Source organism: Monopterus albus, unplaced genomic scaffold, assembly GCF_001952655.1.
Source record: "Monopterus albus unplaced genomic scaffold, M_albus_1.0 scaffold313.1, whole genome shotgun sequence".
Classification (NCBI taxonomy): Eukaryota; Metazoa; Chordata; class Actinopteri; order Synbranchiformes; family Synbranchidae; genus Monopterus; species Monopterus albus.
The window spans coordinates 307,568-326,934 of NW_018128193.1; the positions used below are offsets into that span (position 1 = coordinate 307,568).

The 19,367-nt window shown below is 42.1% G+C and overlaps 1 protein-coding gene across 4 annotated transcripts in view; it reads right to left on the reverse strand.

The window, feature by feature from the left end:
- dlgap3 (discs, large (Drosophila) homolog-associated protein 3) overlaps nucleotides 1-19,367 on the reverse strand; it is a 156,886-nt gene that overhangs the window by 76,134 nt on the left and 61,385 nt on the right. For all 4 annotated transcript variants that reach the window (XM_020623869.1, XM_020623868.1, XM_020623871.1 and 1 more), the window contains exon 2: nucleotides 4,461-4,535. The gene's annotated coding sequence lies outside the window, so the exon portion shown is untranslated. The remainder of the gene's footprint in view (nucleotides 1-4,460; nucleotides 4,536-19,367) is intronic.

Genomic DNA, 19,367 nt, shown 5'->3' on the forward strand with positions numbered 1-19,367 from the left:
GTCCTGTTGCTGTTGGTCATTCCAGGCTTGTCCAGGTTTGTACTCAAAGGTTTGTTTTGACATCAAATATCTGTATTCATTCATACTATTTGAAAAAGTCAGTATGTATTTTGCTGTTGTAATCTTAAATTAAAAATAACACACAGCAGTAAAGCTTGGATTTATAAATGTGTGTCAGCAGTGGTTCCAGCTGTGGATCATGTCTGTGTTTTGCCCACTGTCTGCATTTCTCAGCCATCTTAGCAGACTCTGCAACAGCACAAGCATATGTATTTAATATCAATAAATAACTTAATCAAACTTTCAGAAATTATTCAGCATTTACATGCCTCTGTACAAACGCCATGTTACCTTAACTAAAAAGTTAACATGAATTATGAGCTTTATTTTAAATAAACTTCATGTCAACTCTGCTAGCTGTTAGCATGCCGAAGCCTAATACTGTATAAGGCTTCGACATGCTAAGTGAGCCACGATTCTCTTATAAAAGTGATTCACAGCGTTTCAAAATTATTCAGTGTTCACCTGCCTGTGTCAGGTTTGCCCGGCTGCACCTGCCTTTCTCACTTCCCTCACTCTGTTTTTGCTCCCTTACCCTGATTACGTTATCTGACACACCTGCTTCACATCCCCAGATCACCACCAGCTGCACCTGATTAGTTTCTCCCTATTTATTCCCTGCTCACCATTCACTCCGCTGCCAGTTCTTTCTAGTATCAACAGGCCCGTATGTTTCTCGTTATTGTTAGCGTTTGTGCTCACTTCTTTTTTTGCCCTAGCTCCGTTCCAGTCTTGTGCCCCTGTGTCTCATCTTCCTCGCCTCTGTCGCTTCTCCAGACCACGGACCTCCTCAACCCCGCACCATCTCCACCATGCAGGTCGATGCACAGTCTCCTATTAACTGCCTGTCAAAACTCTGTCTCAGCAACCTTCCACCACGACCAGCCCAGGAGTGAGTCCCAGCGTCCGCAGCCCGGTCTTTCCCTCATCATTCCACCACTGACTGTTGTTCCACTTCTGCGGCTCGACACCCGCTCCCACTCCTACCTGGTTATTCACTTGTTTGTTAATATCACTGTAAATAAATTGAGCACTACTTGCACCGAAGTCAGCTACCTGGGTCCATCCTTTTTTTTGACTCGCTCACCTCTGTGTCCGTGCAGATCTAACAGCCTGAGTATAAACACAGTGTAACCTCAGCTAAACAGTACACATGAATTATGAGCTTTACGTGTACTGCACTAGCAGTTGGCAGCATATTGCAGTGTGTCTACTCAGCTAGCTGTTAGCACCACCGAATACCTTTGTGCTGTACTGCGCAAGCTAACACAGCTAAATTAGCCGCGACTTGCTTATAAAAGCGATTGAGACCGTTCAAAAATTATTCAGTGCTCCCCTGCCTGAGTATAAACACAGTGTAACCTGAACTAAACAGTTCACATGAATTATCATGAGCTTTACTTTTAATAACGAGCTTAGTGTCTACTGTGCTAGCCGTTGCATTGCAATAGGCTGCTAAGTGAGCCACTGCCTTGTTCAAAATACATCGATATAAGATTACCTCGCCACGGTTCTGTTTTAATATAATCCTTCTTTGGTCAGGCTTGATTAGAAAAGTCCAACGTGTTTGGGGAAAAAAGGCATTAAGCTGCTGTCTAGCAGAGCAAGTTCTCTGTATTTGAAAGAACAGCCGTGTTGTCACCGCTAGCTGTTAGCAGCCTATTATAATGCTATGGGCTAAGTGAGCCACTGCTTCAATGAACAGCGGTTTGCTGTCGGCGCACCCACTGCAATGTCAAAAACCTCCTGGTTAACAACTGACAACTGAAGAAAAACTATGTCCTATGGAAACAATCTCTTCACAGTGAACAGCAGGAGGATTCAACAAAAATGCTGATTCCCTCTGTCAAGATATTCCAGAAAATGAAGAAGCAGTGGCAATTTACAAATGCCCTAACTTTTACTTCCAACTTACTTTCTGAATCCTTCCGTTGAATGGCCGTCTATGGAGCAGTGAGACGGCACTGCCTCTGGAATCTGCGATGTTACGCAAATACTGTTCATCCCATCACAATAACAATGGCATAGATAGATTGTGGCAATTTTCTCTACAATTTCCATCCATTATATGTGTATAAAGCATAAGGATGGCTGAATAAGACCAGAAAAACGGGCAAGAAATTGTTGAAAAACAGACAGACCAGCTAGAGCCAGAGGGAGTCACGTGACCCAGAGTGTGCCACTGGGATTGCATTGTCCCATTCATTCCTATGGAGAAATAGACAAAATATAAATGTCGATTATTAAAAAAAAGCGTTAAAGATATCAAGATGATTGTTGCGTCATTGGTAGCTGAACTTCTCACGAGTTGAATAGAGTTGAAATGGCGTTTCTAGCCCAAGGTACAGTATGCCGGAGATATTAAGGTTCAAACTTTTTCCCATTCATTTCCAATGGTAAAATTTTTGTGAAAAAAATCCGAATTTATGAAAAAGTATTAAAGTTATATAAAAGATTAGTACACTCCACAATGTCCTTAAAAAGCTGAACAGTTTGATACCAGAATGGGTTGTCTAGCTGAAAGTATGTGTGAGGAGATGAGCGGCAAAAAACGTACGAAAGAAACTGTAATAAGATTTGGAAAACAAGAGTGTGGTTGCTTCGCATCCACATTAATAAAGAACAGGATAACATAGCGTGGATGCTTCACAGGATCCACACAATAAAGAACAGTATAACATAGTGTGGCTGCTTTGCATCCACACAATTAGACAAGTATTACTCATCTCTTTTTCCTCTGTCCATCATCTAAAGAAGCCACCTTCCACCCATTGCCACTGTGTTCTACAGAGGCACTTGAGAGCATCCTGACCACCTGCACTTTGGCACTTCTCTCACCAGCATCCATCCACCCATTATCTACACTGCTTATCCTAACAATGGTCGTGAGGGGTTGGAGCTGACACTGGGCGAGAGGCGGGGGACACCCTGGACAGGTCACCAGTTTATCACAGGGCTGACAGACAACTACACTCACTCCTATGGGCAATTTAGAGTCACCAGTCAACCTAAGCTGCATGTCTTTGGAGTACCCGGGAAGAACCCACGCAGGCACGGGGAGAACATGCAAACTCCAAACAGAAAGGCATTGGGTTGGCTGGAGCTCGAACCCGGAATATTCTTGCTGTGAGGTGACAGCATTGCTCAGGTAGAAATGACTGGCTTAATAACTCACTCTCATTCAGTCTCCAGAAAAGAAGAGACAAAAAAACAAGAAAAACATCAGGAAAGTTCAAAATGCAAAAAGCTTACGTGAGCTGATTTGTGCAAATGCTACCAAACCTGGCAAAAAGCACCCAGCAATTACATGTTGCTAAGTACAGTAGAGTTGTGTCATATGCAGTCACACTCATAGACTTAGTCCATAATCATACAATTATCATCACAATTAATCCTGTCCTACCATTTCAGCAGAGAAAATGCACACACATACACACCACACACACACACACACACACACACACGCACACATAGGACACTTAATGTCTAAGTGGCCCTCTCTCTAGCTATAACTAAGTGGAGCTCATATTGCTCAAATCCAACTCTGCACAAAAAAGAATGATGCATGACAGTGTCAGCTGGGGTGGTGATGGATAAAGAGGTGAACAGGAAGAGTAAATAAGTAAAATGACAGATGGATGGGAGGTAGATGGATGGAAGACAGTTGAGTGGTTTTAGCCAATTATAGAGAAGGAGAGTGGGTAGATCAAGTGTGCTACCAGACACCAGATGGGCTGAAGTGTTGACGTCACAGTGGTAACAAAAAACCTCAGAAGAATGGTGGGAGGGGAGATAGAGGAGAAAGGAAGAGGCGGGGACTGAGGCCAAGAATAGCAGTACAACCTCAGGCTAGTAAAATTGGTTGAATATGCCTGTTATTTTTTACTTTTCTACTGTGCCAGCCAGCACTCATCTAACATCTTTCTCTCCCTCTTTTCTATCTAATTCTTTCCATCAGGCACTTTACACAATTTAAGGCCAATTTAATGCCCAATTTAAGGGCCACAAAACAATCGGTGCATTCTGTGACCTCGGAAAAAGCTGTATTCTCAGCCAATGCACAGTAGGGACTGTACAACTCAGCCTGTCCTGTATAATGCTGTGAATGTGGACTGTAGCTTCAAAATCAACATATCTACAGAGGAGTAACGTCATAAATATTTCTTCAAACATCAGGTCAAACATAAGACACTAGGAGTCATGAAGAGAGAATAGAGTGAGAAGCTTCACTGACACAGGTTAATCCTTGAAAGGTCCCTCTGGGAACTCTTAGGCAATCCTCTAGGGGATGGATTTTAAAGATGTGCAAGACAAAAATAGGATTTATATGTGAGGGTACAAGTGACAATTAGCAGCAGGTATTACTTGTATGTGTGTGCACATGTACACTATTTACTTACTCCAGCCTCATCCAGAAATGGTGCTCCATATCTTCAGGTAGAAATGACTGGCTTAATAACTCACTCCCATTCAGTCTGCAGAAAAGAAGAGACAAAAAAAACAAGAAAAACATCAGGAAAGTTCAAAATGCAAAAAAGTTAGTTGATTTGTGCAAATGCTACCAAACCAGGCAAAAAGCACCTAGCAATTATATGTTGCTAAATACAGTAGAGCTGTGTCATATGCAGTCACACTCATAGACTTAGTCCATAATCATACGATTTTTTAATATGCATTATGTGACATGAGGTGTTCTATTCTTGCCAATCTTACACAAAGGATATGCCACTGTCTTTTGTCCAGCGGAGCATGGCAGATGCTCTCACAAGCTCCCATTGATTTGCTGGAAAGTGTGTGTATACAGTACTTGTATGTTTTTCTGTCTGTGTGTATGTGATGTGTCGCTAGCTAGCTCCACAGATAATTAGAACACAACTCTTTTGCTGTCCCTGTAGGCTGCAGATCCAGCTGCCTTCTATATAGGTCAGCTGTGACAAAGCCCTCAGCACCGAACACTGATAAGAGCTGCTAGCTCTCTCATACACATGGAAACACAAGGCACTGACATGCTCTCTTGCACATATATGGTTCACATAGGCTATGTTGTACACAGATATGCAGTACACACACTATGGCCTGCTCATTAATGATGACAGTCGCTAGGAGTGTGCAATGTCAGAAAAACTCACCTACTCATGACTTCATCTGCCGACTAGTTTCCAGCAACTGCCAAAACACTCAAATAGCCCAGCCCAACATTCTCACAAAAAACGTTGCACGACACAGTCATGGCAAATTCATTCACTTGCTCCAAAATCAATGCTAGAAAAAAATGGTTTAGTCTTTATCAGAATTGAAAAGTAACTAAGTACATTTACTTAAGTACAATTTAGAGGTTTTTTATTTTCTGTGACTTCAACTTCACTACATTTTAGAGACAAATATTCTTTTAACTCACCACATTTATGTGATAACTTTGGTTAGTAGTTGCTTTTCAGAACAAGATGAATAAAACAAAACAGTATAATTACATGACTTTATTGATCCCTCGCGGGACATTCACAAGCTACCCAGAGTGTATAAAGTCATTCAAATTATACAGTATAACATTAGTATACTGTACTGTACAGTATAACATTAGTTAATATTAGCTCCATTAAATGTGGTGTAACCAATCATACATTAATAATTACAGTCCAAGAATGAATACTTTTACTTTTTGTACTTTAAGCAGTTTTGATGATAATACTTTTGCACTTTTACTTATAGGTCTCCTTCTATTCAACAGATTTCAACTGATGTTTTTATTGTTTACTGATTATGTGTGAAGTTGCCTGGTGAAACATTCAGCTCAACATACTTTCATAACATTTCATATCTTATAACACTTTAATTTAGCTTTACAGCTTTATAGTTATGTGACTAAAATCCCGTCTGAACAATCCAAAAGAATGAGGTATTCTCAAAAGTCACCAAGATTTTGTACCCATATGTGACTAAAAATATTGTTTTTATGCTTAATATTACTGTGAGTTTAGCAGTTGTCTTTTTTTATTTGAGCACTGTTCTTTGGTAACAGCTGTGGGAGCCATCCTCTGCTCTAACAATGCAGAGGGCTCACTTAACAGTAAATACTAAATATCCTGATTGACACTTTGTGAAATACAAACATTACACACACATTCGTTCTATTTCCATTCTCAGAGAAGAGCTGTAGGTGGTGCAGAGCTGCAGAAACCTTGGAATGCACTTTGACAACACATTGGACATGCAAAAGAGAGTCTCTCTACAGGAAACACCAGAGCAGAGTCTACTTTTTACTTTAATATGTACAACAAATTACCAGTCTGCTTTGGCCAGTGCAGTAGTTTTCATGGCTATCTGCTGAGGCAGCAGCATCAGAGCCAGTGACACCAACAAACTGAACAAACTGATCAGGAAGACCGGTGTGGGAGGCTTTCCTGGAGCCTCTGAAGTTGGTGTGTGGAGAGGAGGATGCTGCACACACTGTTGAACACCCCCAGCCCCCTCCATGACCTACTGGTCAAACAGCAGAGCATTTTCAGCCAGAGACAAAGCATGCCACAGGAGGTGTGTCCGGCCGACTACCATCACAGTGTACAATAACTCTCCTCTGTGTCAGGTCCTCTGACTACTCTCATAGATACAATATGTTCAGGTACATTTATATTGTTGTTAAGATTAAACCTTGTTATTATTATTATATTATGCAGTAGGAAAATGCATCTTAATATACAGTTTCTCCAAATTATCCATCCACCTGTCTGCACCAATGTACACTGTAAATACTGCAGGTGTTTTGTTTTCTTTCATTCTTTTTTATTTTAACTTTTGTCATTCTATTGTTTTATATACTTTATTGCTTGTAAATGGCATACTTCATTGTTCTTGTTGTTGCTGCTGTAAAAGCACAATTTTCCTGAAGGGATTATAGTTATCTATATATGCATTTTTCACATGCTCAGGCTTACTCTAGACTCTTAAGCAGCTTAGAGTCATGTATAGTCCTGCTGCTACCTCCTTACACAGAATCACTGCAGGTCACTGAGGGCCACCTCACTGAGAGTTTGGTCTGATTGAAGAGGAGCCAGGTAGGAGAGGAGAAATGCAGTTATTTTCTCCTTTTTACACTGTGCACTACACTCTGCTGCCCCTCTGTTTGTAAAGACCACACTTATTCAGTGCCTCCTCTGATATAGAGAGTACAACAAAAGTGACTGCTTTGCCTCCTCAAGTGTTTTATCTAACTTATTTTATTGATGACCAACTCAACAGAGAAGGATCATTATCTTCTGACTGCCGTACTACAGTGGGCTCACTAATGGGGCAATAATTGGTGAAAATTACAAAGCGAACAAGTAGTGGCATAGCCTTTGGGATGGCTTGAATGAGAGGCCTAGGCTATGTCGCATTGCGGGAGATGTTCTTGAGTCTAATCACCTCTTTTCTCCGTCATTCAGCTTCTCTTTGTTTTTCTACCTATGTGCGCCTGGATAGTGCAAAGCAAGCAAGTGGGGTCATGCAGGGTTTTAAACAACTGCGACTATTTATGCAAATACATTCAATATTTGATAGTCTCCATCTCTGCTTATTTTCCTCTCCATCTCCCTCTCTAACAAGAAACTGCAATAGGGCCTGACATGTGCCAAGGATTCTCCATAGAGCTGAGGAGCAAGGCCAGTTCATCCCAGACCAGGAGAGGTACAGGTTTGGCCTGACCACTACAACCAGGAAGCAATGAGAAATCACAGAGACAGCAAAAGTAGCCCTGCCTTAAATTGATATATAGGAACATAGCTTTTATAGATTATACACACCAGTGGAAGCATGGTGAGCAGTGAATAGCACTGTCACCTTACAACAAGAAGGTTCCAGGCTTGAGTCCTGGCCGACCCGATGCCTTGCATGTTCTCCCTGTGCCTGCATGGGTTCTTTCTGGGTACTCCAGCTTCCTGCTATAGTCCAAAGACATGCAGCTTAGGTTAACTGGTGACTCTAAATTGCCCATAGGAGTGAGTGTGTGTGGTTGTTTGTCTACACGTCAGCCTTGTGATAGACTGGCAACCTGTCCCCCCCCCCCCCTTTCCAGGATAAGCGGTATAGATAATGGATGGATGGAAGACATACCACTGCCTTACACTATATATATATGTCCATTTGATCAAAATGTATTCTTTCACTTTTAATGTTAAAAGGGAACAGACTTTTACTTTGGCAAATATTTACTCAGTTTGAAGACCACTTGTCAATGACAAGTCAGAGCCAACCTCAGTATATTTATCCCACATTAATCACTCATGTCATCAACTTCTCAAATTCCTTGTAATGTTCAAGAGCTGAAATGAGAACCTAATTTAAATATGTTTAAATATTCATTGGTGGACAGCAGCAAAGCCATTTTGGAACAAAGCTGAAGTGTCAGCTGTATTTGACAACCGACTGACACTTTGATGAACAAAACATATACAGTGAGGAACAGAAGTATTTGAACACCCTGCAATTTTGCAAGTTCTCCCACTTAGAAATCATGGAGGGGTCTGAAATTCACATTGTAGGTGCATTCCCACTCTGAGAGGCAGAATTTAAAAAAAATTTCAGGAAATCACATTGTATGATTTTTAAAGAATTTATTTGTCTAGCACTGCTGAACATAAGTATTTGAACAACTGAGAAAATCAGTGTTAATATTTGGTACAGAAACTTTGGTTGCAATTACAGCGGTCAAATGTTTCCTGTAGTTCTTGACCAGGTTTGCACACACTCCTCCACACAGATCTCCTCTAGATCTGTCAGGTTTCAGGGCTGTTGCTGAACAACACGGAGTTTAAGCTCCCTCCAAAGATGTTCTATTGGATTGAGGTCTGGAGACTGGCTAGGCCACTCCAGAACCTTGATATGCTTCTTTCAAGGCCACTCCTTGGTTATCCTGGCTGTGTGCTTCGGGTTGTTGTCATGTTGGAATACCCAGCCACGACCCATCTTCAATGCTCTGAGGGAAGGAGGTTGTTGCTCAAAATCTCACAATAAATGGCCCCATTCATCCTCTCCTTAATACAGTGCAGACGTCCTGTCCCCTTCGCAGAAAAGCACCCCCAAAGCATGATGTTACCACCCCCATGCTTCACAGTAGGGATGGTGTTCTTGGGATGCAACTCATCCTTCTTTTTCCTCCAAACACGACGAGTGAAGTTTAGACCAAAAAGTTCTACCTTGGTCTCATCTGACCACATGACTTTCTCCCATGCCTCCTCTGGATCATCCAAATGGTCTTTGGCAAACTTCAGACGGGCCTGGACATGTGATGACTTGAGCAGGGAAACCTTCCGTGCAATGCATGATTTGAAACCATGACGGCGTAGTGTTCTACCGACAGTGACCTTTGAAACTGTGGTCCCAGCTCTCTTCATGTCATTGACCAGCTCCTCCCTTGTAGTTCTGGACTGATTCCTCACCTTTCTTATCATCAGTGATACCCCACGAGGTGAGATCTTGCATGGCGCCCCAGTCCGAGGGAGACTGACAGTCGTCTTTAGCCTCTTCCATTTTCTAACAATTGCTCCAACAGTTGATCTATTTTCACCAAGCTGCTTGGCAATTGCCCCGTAGCCCTTTCCAGCCTTGTGGAGGTCCACAATTTTGTCTCTGGTGTCTTTTAACAGCTCTTTGGTCTTGCCCATGGTAGTAGTTGGCGTCTGACTGACTGTGGGGTGGACAGGTGTCTTTAAAGAGCTCAGACAGGTGCTACTAATCTCTCAGAGTGGGAATGCACCTACAATGTGAATTTCAGACCCCTCCATGATTTCTAAGTGAGAGAACTTGCAAAATTGCAGGGTGTTCAAATACTTCTGTTCCTCACTGTACTTCAACACAATATTTTATATTTATATTAATTATTATTGGAGTGGAGGGCAGGCTTGCACCAATGACCTTTTCTGCAGTCCTGACTGTCTTCTGAAGTCTGTACTTGTCCTGTTTGGTTGCTGAGACAAACCAGACAGTGATGGCGGTGCAGAGAACAGACTCGATTCCTCTCTAGAACTGTATAAACAACTTCTGGGGCAGGTCGAACTTCTTGAGCTGGCGCAGGAAGTACATCCTCTGCTGTGCCTTCTTGATGATGGTCCTGATGTTAGATGTCCAGGTCCTGGGAGATGGTGGTGCCCAGGAACTTGTAGGACTGCATTCTCCACTGACCTGTTTGCCCAGTAGGCGAACTGCAGGGGGTCTACAGTGTCCTTCAGGTGGGCCAACACCAGTCTTTCAAAGGACTTCATAACTACAGATTTCAGGGCGATAGATGTCAGTTCATTGTTTAGCTGTCCAACCCAAAACTTTATTACTTTGGTTCACACTCACCGCTCTCATAGCATCATTTTTGACTGGCTGGTGCTTTCAGCTAAAAACTAAACTAAAAATGCCCCATACACTGCCTCCTAAGCACCAACTAGCTATAGTTATTTGCAACTAGCTATAGTGAAGAAAGTAATTAGCAACTAAAGAACTAAATAATTCTCTCAGTAGATGTCAGAGACCAAAAACAGAGCTAGTGGCCAGAAACACAACTCCAAAATTAAAGTTGGTGCTCTGGAACTGATGGATGGGTAAATAAGCAAGCAGCTCATATTGTCTGTTAATGGTTCGCATAGTCCCCAGGAACTATGTCCATAAAGCCTCAGTAGCCCAGTGAGGGAATGTACACGAACTACAATGGTGGTTATGAGTGTAGGCTCAGAAGTTACACTGCTAAAAATCAACCTCCATTATGTCACCACCTTTTTTGGAAGGCATTTGCATGAATTTCATTATTTCTGATATGACCAGCACTACTACAAGAGGGATATATAGGTGCATTGGCCTACAACAAACTGCTAATGGTAGCAGGAAGAGGATTCTTTAAGCTTCTGTACTGTAGTCCAGTGTCTGCTGTTGCACACTGCTCAGACTGATTGCATAGTACATATTATGCTGCTTTGAGACTTTTTTTTTTTTGCATGAAACCAAGGTTGTGCACTGTTGCTTTCATGCAGCCTGCTTTAACATCAGGACCTGCCTAATCCTTTCCCCACATAATCAGCTGGATGAACAAAATATTTGAGTAGACATACACATAACAAGCAACTTTTGTCTTAATGGGTTTTAGACTCAATCCTGACTTTACATCAAATGATTTGTGCTCAAGGCATGCCTGCAGACACACATTTGTAGCATATGTTTCCTGCTTTTCTCTTGTCCTTGCAAAAGAAACATGGCTTTCTGCCCTTGGGTTTGCTGTGAGAAGGGCCTGCAGCAGCAGCACCAGCACCCTGCAGATTGGCCACCACACTTGCAGTGGCTGCTGAGCGGGGGCGGTGCACTCGGCGCTTGATGTGGGGTGTCACCAGCCTTCCTCCTACTTCTTCAATGAAGAAGCTCCTCCTGTGTTACTTCTGCCGTTTCCAGGTCGGCTCGACTCGCTCTCACTCTGCATGATTGCATCCAAAGTTTCTCTTGCACTGAGACATTTTGCCATCTTTCCAGCTACTAATCCCACAGACTACTCCGGCACTACTGCTCATATTTAGACCTTTGGCTGCAGTGTACCTGCACACGCAACTCAAACAAGAATCCAAATTTGTCTGGGTTCTTGCTTCTCATCTTGCATCGTTTATAGAATGTGACCTTCTAAGACAAAAGACTTATGAAGTTGAATGCACCCACAACGCATGGAGTGAACAGATCCAAGTGGAGCTGAGAGGAGTCGGCCATGTTTGGTGTTTTGTTTCTCATCTTGAATTATTATAAAACACAGAATGTGGCCTTCTAAAGAAAAACACTTATGAAGTTGTACCGAGACACAACTACTTAATTGTTTTTGCGCCGTGCGCATGCATGTACTTGTGGAGGCGCACGTGCATGCACGTGCGAACATACGTATGTTCATACACACACAGACAAAAATGCATTGATATATCATCAGTAGTGATACACACTATCATTTTCATTCATTATTATCAAGTCAACCTAATACAAAAAGCAGTGGAAAAGTGTGGTTTTTGTCTGCATTTTGCTGCAGAAATTGAGCAGGGTCTCGCGTCACCATCTGCTGGTCAACTATAAAAACTGCAAGTGTCTAGTTGAAAATGAGAGCAAACAATACCGAAATGAATTATGATATTATGGGACATATTTAGCATCAAAAATAACCTTTTTTAATGGGTTTAAATGGGGACAAATTTGTCCTGAAGATCAAAAGTGTGAGTATTTTTGTAGTTTAGTCATTTTAGGCTAATTTAAGGAAGTGAGACCACAATTTTTAAGTTTTAAAAAACAAAAAACCCAAATTTGTCCCTGAAGAACTCCAGAGGCACAGAACTGTATGCATAAATCAGAGGAAGCACCCCTGAGCTGAACAGAAGAGTCAAACAGAAAGAAGGGCACAGGCTGTTTGAAAGGAAGGATGAGTTTGAGATGAGGAAAGTTGAGCTGGATCAGGGAAATGAAGGCTGAAGCAGGAAAAAAGGGAAAAAATCCCTTAATTCTGCTTCAGTGGATTTCATGACAAGTGAACCATGTCTTTATCGTTACATCTGTGTTAAGTACTGTACTGTAAGCGCACTCGTGCTATTATAAATGAATATGTGTATGTAGAAGCAACTGTGTTTTGCTTCATGGTCATGTATCTTTATTGGTGCACTCACATCCACATATTCTCTGTGGTCAGGGAAAAACACAGTGAGCCCAGCTCCCTCTCCAGTGCTCACCTGACAGCTCATCATGTTCCCCAGCATTTATATTACTCTCACTTTCACTTCCCTCGACTCCTAAAAATCCCTTGACTTTGATTAGGTGATTCTTCTTCTTTTACTCTCTCTCAGTCAAACTTCCTCTCATACTTGCTCACCCTTACCCTTTCACTTGTACAACTCAAACCCATCTTTGCCTCCCTTCTAGCCCAGTGCCTGACCTTTTTGTTTACTGATGTTCCTCTGTCCTTTCCATTTCTCTAACTTGCTCAGCTCTCCTAGGACATGAGAAGAGGATGATGATGGAGAACAACAAAGCAAAACATTCTAAAAACAGTGATTTGAGAACAAATTTGATGAGCTCAGTGAGGCCCATATAGCCTCATGTTGAATCGCTGGTCACGAGCAGCAATTTGGAGAATGACTACAGTTATATTTAATTAATTCCACTGCTGCTGGTGAATATAACAGTTGCAGCGATGCCCCAGAGCATCCAAATAATCAGTATCATTCTCATTGTACTAAGTCAGACTCTGTGTATGTATCCATGCAAAACATATTCAAAATATATGCACAATGTAGTTTTGCATTCATGTCCCTTCACCTAAAACCTAATTCCAAGCTTGCTAATGAGTTATGGATCATTCGACAAACATACTGAAAGCTCACAGATTACAGAAATGAATGATGCATGCTGTGTATTTTCCTCTGTGTCATTTAAAAAAGACATTTGTAACAGGGTAAATTTGTATCAGTGCCTCACTCTTAGCTGGAATAATTCAGGAATGTGTCGCATACGACTGGCAGCGCTTGCCTATTCAAGGCAAAGAATAGGATGTCCATAAGCGGCAGACTACTGGTAATACAAGACAGTGGTTACAGCTAGGGATTACATCATCATACTAAACCATATCATCTGCTCAAGCTCACCTGCAGAGTAGATAGTGCATCTCATTTCTTGCATCAGCAAGTTGGAATCATATTATCTGTCCACAAAGACTGATGGATCAAAAACAAAATTCTGAATCTGAGTAAATGCATGCTCACATTTGTGTATTTTAACACTATTACTATTATTATTATTTTAATATTGTAACAGTAGAAATATATATTATTACATTATTATACTGGATTCATAAAGGAAAGCCACTTCTAGTTCTACTAGTGTATGCCATTCAACCTCAACAGAAATTTCATCAGCTTTGAGCCACTACTCATCAACTGACAATTCAACTATCAAATACTCAAACTCACATTTCGATTGATGTCACTTTCCAGTGATACTTCAACTACTTACAGTACACTTAAACTATCTTTGGCGTTTCAATTTCAGTTTCTATTACCATGTTCTATTTCAGCAGTTTTCATCTTTCATGCTTCAAATGAAAGTTACATTTATTTCATCTTTCACACCTCAACTGAGTAAAACTGCTTTTTATCTGTGGCACCTCAAATGACACTAACTGCTTTGTTCGTTCATACTGAGAGTTTAACTACTTCACTGCTTATGTGCAGTACACACTAGTTGTCCCAGTGCTCAAACCTGAACTTAAAATTTCAAATGCTCTCAGTGATGGCACTTCTACTGATTTTAGCTGCATTTGGCTTCTAAAACTTCAACACCACTTTAGCTGCTTTAACTGAAAACTGGAACTCCCATTCAACAACTCAAATGAAAACAACATGTTATGCTATTTTAACATGTTTACTGTCATAGATAGATTTTGAGTCATGGATTGGGTCATTATGTAATAAGAACTGGCAGCGTGAACGAATGCAGTGGCCCCTCTCTCTCCGAGTTGTATGCCTAAAAATGTGTGTTATAGTGCGTGTTCGTGTTTATGTTCCGGTGCACGTAGTTCGTCTATGTTGTGCCCCCAAGATACAGTCACCACTGCCTTGTGGATATAGGTCAAAACATTTCAATTAAGACCAGGAACTTACAAAGGAACTTTGAGGCTAGGGGCTTCTCCGCCAGATTCCTGCATCACCGGACACACCACGGACTCCGCCATCCAGCTAGCTGGGCTAATATGCTACCAAGCCAACCAAGTTCTTGTGGAAGGAGGTAAAACATGGGGAGGGGGAGTTTGTGTTTACATCAGTGATGCTTGGTGTCGGGACTCTGCTATTGTTCATAAACAGTAATAGTTTAGTGAGGCACTAAATGAACTTTACCAGGCCATCAGTGAACAACAGACAGTGCACCCAGACGGATTCCTCATCACAGCTGGGGACCTCAATCATGCGGATTTAAAGGTTTTACTGCCCAATCTGCACCAACATGTGGACATTCCAACTAGAGGAGACAACACATTGGACCGTGTGTACAACGCATGCAAGGGAGCATACAAAGCCTCCCCCACTTGGGTCTCTCTGATCACATCACCATCATGCTGAGACCTGCATTCAGACACAGAGTAAAAGCCATCAGACCGACACCAAAGGAGGTACTTGTGTGGCCAGTGGGGGCTTCTTATGCTCTGAAGGATTGTTTTGACACTACAGACTGGGACATTTTCAAACAAGCAGCCACTCACAACAATCACATAGACATAGAGGAATACACTGAGGCCATCACAGCCTACATCACAAAGTGCATTGATGATGTCACCTATGCCAATAACATCACTGTTTGTGCCAACCAGGGGCCATGGATGACAGGTGAGGTTCACAGACTCCTGAGGGCTCGGGATGCAGCCTTTAGGGCCAGCAACAACACAGACCTAGCAACAGCAAGAGCCAACCTGTCCCGTGGAATCAGGGAGGCAAAATGCCAGTACAGCAAGAAAATATCTGGACACTTCAGCAACATTAGAGATGCACAGAGTCTCTGGCGGGGCATCCAAACCCTCACAGGCTATAAACCCCCACCTTGGAACTGTGATAGTGACATCTCTCTGCTGAATAGCCTCAGTGGCTTTTTTGGCTGCTTTGAAACACAGAACAACACACCAGCACAGAAGACCACCCCTCCCTCGGGCGAACAGGCTGTGTGTCTATCAGTAGCCACCGTGAAGAAGATCCTCTCCAGGATTAACCCACGCAAGGCAGCTGGACCGGATAACATACCTGGCCATGTTTTAAAGGACTGTTCCAAGGAGCTCAAGGATGTCCTCATGGACATCTTTAACATCTCTCTGAGCCAATCAATTGTTCCCATGTGTTTCAAAGCCGCCACAATTACAATTCCAAAGAAGCCCCACCCAACCAGTTACAAAGGCTATCGACCTGTAGCACTGACTTTCATCATTATGAAGTGCTTCAAGTGGCTGGTCATGCAAAACATCAAGTCCATCCTTCCTCCCTCTCACAACACATTTCAGTTTGCATACAGGTCAAACAGGTCCACAGAAGATGCTGTTCTCCATCACCCACCTAGATTCAAAGAACTCTTATGTGCGAATGCTGTTCCTAGACTTCAGCATTCAACACAATCATCCCCTAGCAGCTTACACAAAAACTTAGACACTTGGGAGTCAAAACCTCTCTCTGCAACTGGGTGCTGAACTTTCTAACAGGGAGGCCACAAAATGTGTGGGTCAGCAGCAGCATCTCCAAGACCATCATGCTGAGCACAGGGGCTCCGCAGGGGTGTGTGCTCAGCCCATTGCTCTTCACACTGCTGACCCACGACTGTGTGCCAACCTACAGCTCCAACCACACTGTCAAGTTTGCGGATGACATGACTGTAGTTGTCCTAATTACCAACAATGATGAGGCCAAAAACAGGAGTGAGGTGTGTCAACTGGTACAGTGGTGTAAGGACAATAACCTCTCCCTCAGTGTGGGAAAGACTAATTGTGGACTTCAGGAGAAAACCTCTAAAGCATCCACCACTGACCATCAACGGTGCTGTAATGGAGAGAGTGAACAGTACCAAGTTCCTGGGGATGCACATCTCTGAGGACCTCTCCTGGACTAACAACACCACAACACTGGCCAAGTAGAGTAGGTACTTTATTGATCCCACAGTGGGGAAATTTCTGTTACAGCAGCAATAGAGAACAACCAACATAACACCATAAGAACAGACACATAAGAACAGAACTTCATAAAAACACGGAAAAAAACACAACGAGGACACAGCTGCTGTAACTTCTTGCCACTCCGCCCGGCGCATGCGTACATAAGTACGAAAGCTCAAAAATGCCTCTACTTCCTCCGCAAACTGAGGAGAGCCAGTGCCACCCCCCATTATGTGCTCCTTCTACTGGGGCACCATTGAGAGCGTCATCACTGGTGGCATCACTGTGTGGTACGACGCCTGTACTGCCTCCTGCAGAAGGACTCTGCAACGTATAGTGAAAACAGCCAGCAAGATCATTGGTGCCCCTCTGCCTTCCCTTATGGACATCTTTAACACCTGCCTCACCCACAAAGTCATCCGCATTGTTGATGACACCTGTTTTTTTACGATCATATATACATCTCATATGATATCATACACCTCATCACCAACGCCTTGGTGATGCTAACATGGTGATGACAATCTTTCTGTTATTGTTTGCACTACTGCCACTGACTGTACACGGTTTTGAGTCACAGCTTACGAACAAACTGATACAGTAGAATTAAAGTCATTGCAACATTTTCCAGGATGTTTTGGGTTTGTTTTTAATGAAGGAGCTATTGAATAGCTACAGTACAGCATTTCCTCTCAATAAAGCCATATGCAGCTAAGTAAGTGTTTCTCTGACAAATGGAAAAATCACTTTTTTACCTTTAACTCTGGCACAGTAAACGTCAGCCAATCAGGAATGGTGATTTCCACAGGGGTAAGGGAATAAATAAGAGCAAAGTATAGGGGTCATGCTGAGGTAACAGATGATGTCGTGGTGTAGTGAATCTCTTCAAGTGAACTCATCAAAGCCTCATTATTCCTTTCACACAAGTCCTTTCAAGCTAATTATCTTCAACACCCAGGTAGTGTGCATGCAGGGGTCATCAGTCAGGGGTCACAGTCTAATTTGTGACAGTGTACAGTCTGAGTGCAACTGAATTGGCTTTTGTATGCCTGCGTGTGCACATATGTTGGCACTTGTGTGTGCAGGTGCTAATTGAGTCTAAAATTTAGCTGTTCAAAGAAACACACAGCACTTGTGGTCAGATGTTGTTCAGGGAAGGGGAAACATCAGAAATGTACATAATGAAACCACCCCATTACACTGACAAGCACAAAGGAGCAGGCAGAGAAGAAGAAGAAAGGAGGAAAAGAAATTCATGTAACTATCCTTTTTTAACCTGCTGAGCTATCTTCATTATTTACACTTGATAAATGTTTTTTGTTTAAGTGAGAGATAGAAGGACAAAAAGAGTAAAAGTGATGGTAAACAAACAATAGAGGAGTTTATTTATTTTAAAATAAAATTGCCTTAAAAGCCTGCTGTTGCACATTTGTCACGGACTGACAGCCAATGTGCATATTCCTCTTTGTGTAATGCACATAGGTTTGTGTGTCTAATTACAGTATAACGAGCATCAGAATTGATTGCTTGCATATCTCTTGTGTTTGAGGAATTGATCTTGATTTAAACAGTCATTTGGAGTGTGAGTGTGTTTGTGTCCATATTTATTTGCATGCTTCATTAAAACAAGTGGCCTGGTGACCTTCAAATAAGGAAGGGAGGAAAAAAGTCAGCGATTCATGCACAACCACACTGTACCACACACTGAGCGTCATTTTGGGTTAATGCATTGCTTTTGCAGATTGAAGATTCATCTTATCAAGGGAGGATGTAACACACTCCATGACATGGAGCATTTTTTAGAGGTCAGCACTGTCACAGCTGTTTTGTGAGTCTCTGTGTAACTGCTGTATATATGTACCAAATGGATCCCCACAGCTTGTCTGGACAGTCATTCCAGCAAGAAGGCAGGGAAAACAAAACAAAAAAAAATCCAGTGTATCTGTCTCATGTATCAGACAGACCTAGCCCTTGGCTTTCCTCAGATAATAAATATGTTTGTTCACGCAAAGTAAAAAGGAAAATAAACATAACAAACTGCCTCTATTTCTAATTATACTGCATGTGTTCTCTTATGTAAAGCACAACTGAGGCAAAGTCCATTTGCGAACCGCATTTAAACATTCATTTTGTGACACTCTATATTCAACTCATATAGGTAATTTCAACATCACACTGCTACATCTCCAGACTGCGGTTGACCCCGGTGATGAGTGAATACATCGTTAGGGAAAGGTGGTAAATGTCATTCCGTGTGATGATGCTGACTACACTGGTGACCTACACACAACACTTAACAACTTTCAGTTTCTTCTCTTTCTTTACCAGTTTCTTTCCCTCTGTTTTCATCAGTCTGTAAATTACTAGATTATATTAATTTCTCAACTTTTCCCCCTCTACAACTTTGCTCTTGCTTTCATTATTACCACACTCAAACACGCACAACAGGAAATGCAGGCAAAATAGAAATAAGGGGATGAATGTGGAAAATGCCACCCAAGTTATGATGAAGAAAGGAAATGCCACTGTGTGTGTATGCCCATGCTGTATGTGTGCTTATGTCCATGTGTCTGCTAGGTTGTAAAAATTTATAAGACAAAAAAAGACACACACTAAGTTGGTAGACACCAGGAAAGGACTGGAAATTCAAAAATAA